The 6,230-nt window shown below is 43.0% G+C and overlaps 1 long non-coding RNA gene across 1 annotated transcript in view; it reads left to right on the forward strand.

Moving 5' to 3' along the window:
- LOC135095296 (uncharacterized) overlaps nucleotides 1-6,027 on the forward strand; it is a 32,653-nt gene extending 26,626 nt beyond the window's left edge. The window contains exon 4 of the long non-coding RNA XR_010264228.1: nucleotides 5,355-6,027. This is a non-coding gene — a long non-coding RNA (uncharacterized LOC135095296). The remainder of the gene's footprint in view (nucleotides 1-5,354) is intronic.
- Nucleotides 6,028-6,230: the final 203 nt, after the last annotated feature.

Below are 6,230 nucleotides of genomic sequence, written 5' to 3' on the forward strand. Positions count from 1 at the left end.
TTCCACGTCTTTTCATAGACGTCCAGCCCTTCAGGAGGTAAACATATCACGCAGGGAAGCCACAGAACGCCTGACTTCTGATCTTTCTAAAATTTCTGATTGGGGCAGAGCAAACTTGGTATTGTTCAATGCCTCAAAAACTCAATTCCTCCATCTATCAACTCGACACAATCTTCCAGACAACTATCCCCTCTTCTTCAATGACACTCAACTGTCCCCCTCTTCTACACTGAACATCCTCGGTCTGTCCTTTACTTATAATCTGAACTGGAAACTTCACATCTCATCTCTAGCTAAAACAGCTTCTATGAAGTTAGGTGTTCTGAGACGTCTCCACCAGTTTTTCTCACCCCCCCAGCTGCTAACTCTGTACAAGGGCCTTATCCGTCCATGTATGGAGTATGCTTCATATGTCTGGGGGAGTTCCACTCATACTGCTCTTCTAGACAGGGTGGAATCAAAAGCTTTTCGTCTCATCAACTCCTCTCCTCTAACTGACTGTCTTCAGCCCCTTTCTCACCGCCGCAATGTTGCATATCTAGCTGTCTTCTACCGCTATTTTCATGCCAACTGCTCTTCTGATCTTGCTAACTGCATGCCTCCCCTCCTTCCGCGGCCTCGCTGCACAAGACTTTCTTCTTTCTCTCACCCCTATTCTGTCCACCTCTCTAACGCAAGAGTTAACCAGTATTCTCAATCATTCATCCCTTTCTCTGGTAAACTCTGGAACTCCCTGCCTTCTTCTGTATTTCCACCTTCCTATGACTTGAATTCCTTCAAGAGGGAGGTTTCAAGACACTTATCCACCAATTTTTGACCACTGCTTTGACCCTTTTATGGGACTGCCATTTCAGTGGGCATTTTTTTTGTTAGATTTTTGTTGCCCTTGGCCAGTATCCTTTCTATATAAAAAAAAATAAATAAATAAATAATAATTTGTTACAGGTGTCTTTCCCCCTTATGATGATACAGGTTGTACTCACGAAGCTGATTAACCTGGCGCAAGTTGTCAAGTAATCTTACCTGTGTGTGAGTCATTCCACGTGTCTCTTTCTCTCTCTCTCTCTCTCTCTCTCTCTCTCTCTCTCTCTCTCTCTCTCTCTCTCTCTCTCTCTCTCTCTCTCTCTCTCTCTCTCTCTCTCTCTCTCTCTCTCTCTCTCTCTCTGTCTCTCATCCTATACATTAATGATATAGATAAAGGAATTGTCTCCAGAATCTGTAAGTTTGCCGACGACACGAAGTTAGGATCAGACGTTTCGACTCCGGAGAAAGTAGAACAACTTCAGCTTGATCTCCATAAGCTGGTAGAGTTGTCAGACAAATGGCAGATGCCATTTAATGCAGCCAAGTGCAAGGTCATGCACATTGGGTACCGCAACCCCCAATATGAGTACGTTCTTAAGGGAAAGCCTCTGAAGAGCACTGACTCGGAGAAAGGCTTGGGTGTAGTTATTACCAATGACCTCAAGTTCTCGAAGCAGTGTATAGCTGTAGAGAAGAAGGCTCAGAAACTTTTGTGCTACATAAAGAGACAGTTTGGATATTGTAAAAAAAAAAAAATAGTATTATCACTGTACAACTCTCTCGTCTGTCCACATTTGGAGTACGTAGTTCAGTTTTGGAGTCCTTCTTACCGTAAAAACATCACAAGACTGGAGAGAGTACAGGCCAGGGCGTAGACTCGATGTCACCTGGACATGTGTTTCTAACTTAGCTTGAGTCTCTTTCAATACTGCCTGTATGGGTCATAAGGCCTTCTGGAGTACTTCTCTTCCTTGTAACTCCTTGTAACTTGTAACTCTCTCTCTCTCTCTCTCTCTCTCTCTCTCTCTCTCTCTCTCTCTCTCTCTCTCTCTCTCTCTCTCTCTCTCTCTCTCTCTCAAGTGCGTGTAAGAAAGAGGACAAAAGAGAGGAAGCGATTGAAGGAAAAAGTAAGAATTACTTCTCTTTCATACCAGAGAGGCTGTGAAGGAAAAGGGAAAGGGGAGGGAAGGAGGGAAGAGGAGAAGAGAAAGGGGAGGGAAGGAGGAAAGGAGGGAGGGATTGAGGGAAGGAAAGTAGGAAGGGAGTAAGACTGACACGCTGGCTTCTTTTTACGCTCCTTTCTGAAAGCCAACGACGTATAATCTCCTCCTCCTCCTCCTCCTCCTCCTCCTCCTCTTTGTTTGCTTCTTCATCTCCCTGATGCTTGTTTTGTTGTTGTTTTTGTTGTATTTCCTTTTCGCTTCCTGCTGCTCCTCCTCCTATGTGAAAACAAAAAGGGTTTTAACATCAACGATTGGTCCACTAATAACAGAAAATGGCACAAAAATAGAAAACGAAACAGACATGGCGAACACCCTGAACGAGTACTTTTCAACAGTCTTCACGACTGAGGATGTTCAGGGCAGTCTGCCGACCCCCTCGACTCAGTCAAGAGGCACCACGCTGCCGGACTTCACCATCACAGAAAGTGAAATCCTCTGAGTCACGAAGAGCATGAACGTAAACAAGACAGCCGGGCCAGACAAGATATCACCAAGGCTTCTTAAAGAAGCAAGAAATGAGCTCGTGAAACGCTTACAATTTTATTCAATAAAACTTTACTAGCGGGTAAAGTTCCCCACGAATGGAAACTAGTAAATGTCACGCCAGTCTTTAAAAATAAATAAATAAATAAATCTCTCCCAGCCAATTACAGGCTGATCAGTCTCACTTCAGTATTGTGAAAGCTGATGGAAACAATAATCAGAGATAGAAATGTTAAATATTTAGAAGAAAACAAAATCATAAAGGATTCGCAACACGATTTCAGAACCAAGCGTTCCTGCTTAATGAACTTACTATTTAACTCGCATGACGAGACAAAAGCTTTTGATATTATCTACCTTGATTTCCAGAAAGCTTTCGACACTGTTCTCCTTAAGAGACTCACCAGTAAAGTAAAAGCTCACGGCATTGCCGGAAACACCCTGAAATGGCTGAGAGACTGGCTCTCTGACAGAAAACAGCGTGTTGTGATAAATGCAAAAGAGTCAGAGTGGCAAAAGGTAAACAGCGGTGTTCCTCAAGGCTCAGTATTAAGACCATTACTCTTTATAATGTACATTAATGATATTGATGAAGGGATAAATTGCAAAATAAGTAAATTTGCAGACGACACCAAGATAACAAGTAGAATAACGTCTGTGTCACAATGGCAGGAACTCCAGTGTGACCTAAATAGACTAACAAGCTGGGCAGAAAATGGCGGATGAGATTCAATATAGAAAAGTGTACAATACATATCTCGCCTGAACAATGTTCAGGCGAGATATGTAATGAATAACATGCCACTGTCAAGCACCGATAAAGAAACTTCCCAGGTAATATTCATTGAGGAACACATCCTACACCACCCAATCCCTCTCTGTCAATATATAACACCAACATTTTACTGTGACTGCATTACAACTGTGTGGCTCTACTTACTGGTACTGCGACAGGCGGCTTGCCCATCCTGACCCTCTCTGGTCTGACAGCTGTGTCTAGCTTGTCCCTCTCTCTGTTTCTGTCTATTCCCGTCTCCTACACCTTGTAATATACGTGTGATGTTAGAGCGACCTTTTGCCCCAACAAGGCTTCCGTTGCTATAACATTTATTTTCCACTACTTCGATCATTCGCGGCATTTTCCTGTAACTTTCAATAAGGTTCATTTTCGAGTAAATATATTTATTTTCTCATACTTTGGTCATATGGTTCAATTTCATATACTTTCCGCAAGATCCATTTTCAAGTAACTATATTTATCTTCCCCGTACTTCGATCACACAGTTTATTTTTCCTTAACTTTCAATAAGATTCATTCTCGAGTTACTTTGGTAATCGCATCTTCTAATCAGGAACAAGGAGGCGGCGGTTCCTGTGGTGTGCCGGCTGTCCGTGTTGTCCATGTCACCTGTTTCCGGTGACCTCTGCTTCCCTCGTATACTAATTCAGTGATGGCCACCTGAGTACCTCTTCTTGTAATGTTGTGCTAATCTCCGGCTCTGTTAGTGTTGTGATGACTCACCGCATCTTGTTGTTCTCCACGGTGGTCACGTCTCGTCTCTTATCTGTCAGGGTGGTGATAGCTTCTTGATACCTGCTGTCGTTTTTATCATCTTCTTCCCTCATTTATTCTTTCTACTTCTCGTTTCCCTTTTTCATTTCTTCACTTTTGTTTCATTCTTGTTTCTTGTTACATGTTTCATTTCTTGTTGTTTGCTGGGTTACAACAACGTCCCTATTCTTCCTCCACGGCCCCTCACTTTCCTTCACTGCCTCTACTTCCCCTGGCTCTCCTTCCTTCACTGCTCCTCCTTCACCGTCCCTCTTCCCTCACTTGCCTTTCTTCCATCATTATTCCTCCTTCCCTTCACTGCTCTTCCTTCCTTCCCTGCCTTGCCCTGCTCATCCATTCCCCTGTCCCCTTCCTTCACCACCCTCCAGCCTCCCCCATCCTCGCCACTCTCGGATGTTTGTTTATCTAGTCTCTCTCTCTCTCTCTCTCTCTCTCTCTCTCCTCTCTCTCTCCTCTCTCTCTCTCTCTCTCTCTCTCTCTCTCTCTCTCTCTCTCTCTCTCTCTCTCTCTCTCTCTCTCTCTCTCTCTTTTCTATTCAAGTCTTGTCTGTTTTTTTTTTTTTTTGGTTTAACTCTCTCATTACTTATGGCATCGTTTTCCTTCCTCTTTCTTTCTTCCTTCCTTTTTGTATTTATTTGATTTCCTTTCTTCGTTTTCTACCTTTCCGTTATTTCATTTTTTTTTATCCTTCCTGCCTTCCTTTCTTTCATTTGATTTCTCTCCTTTTCTTATCCGTTTCTTCCTTTCCCTCTCCTTTTGTTCATACCTTCCTTTTTTCTTTTTTTTTCTCCGTTTTACTTTTATTTATTTTTTTATTTCATTTTATTAATTAATTATTTTTTTGGTGGGGAAGGCTTTGCTTTTATTTATTCCTTTCTTTTCTCCTACGTTCCTTCCTTCCCTCCTTTCTGCCTCCCTTCCTCCCTCCCTCTCACTTTTCCTCCCTCTCTCACCGTGCCTGCATCCTTGCATTTTCCAGCCTACATCCACTTTACAAGATTGCTCAGTGTACTTTATCACAGACAGCCTCGGAAGAACAAAATGCAAGTTAGATATGTTTGTTCTTCATTTGTATTTCTTTGTGAGTGATCTAAACTCCGTGCTCTTATGTATTACTGTTTGTTCATGTGTGAGCGATTTCAACCTCCGGTCCATATCTTTTACTTCTTGTTTTTTCCTTTGTATCCCTCCGAGTGGCCATGTCTATTGGTGTTCGTTCTTACTTGGTGTTCCTGCAGGAGTGAACTATCCCTCGCCTCTCTCTTCCTCAGCTGTGACACAAGGAGCAGCTTTCTCAGCGACGGGGAGCGGTGGACGGCGGATGAATACTTCGGCTCCCGCGCCTTCTTCTGCATCATGTCCGACCCTCTGACCCTGGTGGTGGGCGACGTGCGTCAGAGGAGTTGAAAATGTATGGGGACTCGCTGCTGTGCCCTGCGTGTAGCTGTGAGGTGAAGTACAGACGGCTGCATTGTCTCAGCCTCGGAGGTGCCACTTGTTCAAATTACGAATGGTTTAATGTTATTTTTTGCAGGCTGTGGAATATTGCAGTATCTTATAACAAGACAAATGATATAAAAAAGCATGTAATTTACCGATAAGCATTACACAACAACATTATTGCGGTGATAAAATGTACTCCTGTAAAATGCTACGTGGCATCGTCTCTCAGCTGTTTTCAAGGTCGCAAGGGCAGGCTACCCACCCGCCCTCCTCCCTCGCTTTGATGATGCCGCGTAGCATTTTACAGAAGTACTTTTAATCACCGCAATAATGTTGTCCTGTAACGCTTATCGGTAAATTACATGCTTTGTAATCCCATTTGTCTTGTTATAAGATAATGTAATATTAAACCATTCGTAATATGACTAAGTGGCACCTCCGAGGCTGCGACAATACAACCGTGTGTCCGTCATTTCACAGAGCACACCCACGAGTCCCGTACATTTTCAAATCCTCTGACGGGTAAACAAAGCCTTAAAATGCATATGTGCATAGAACATTTTCTACTTAGAATTAAACGTTTTTTTCACCTCTTTCAGTATTTGCAGAAACTCGCGTTACACCCTGTATAGGAAATTAGAGACGTCGCAGTGAGCGTTTTGATACCAGATAGGGCCAGAATTTTTAATTCTCGCCGGAAAATA

The sequence above is a fragment of the Scylla paramamosain genome, chromosome 48 (genome assembly GCF_035594125.1).
Source record: "Scylla paramamosain isolate STU-SP2022 chromosome 48, ASM3559412v1, whole genome shotgun sequence".
NCBI lineage: Eukaryota > Metazoa > Arthropoda > Malacostraca > Decapoda > Portunidae > Scylla > Scylla paramamosain.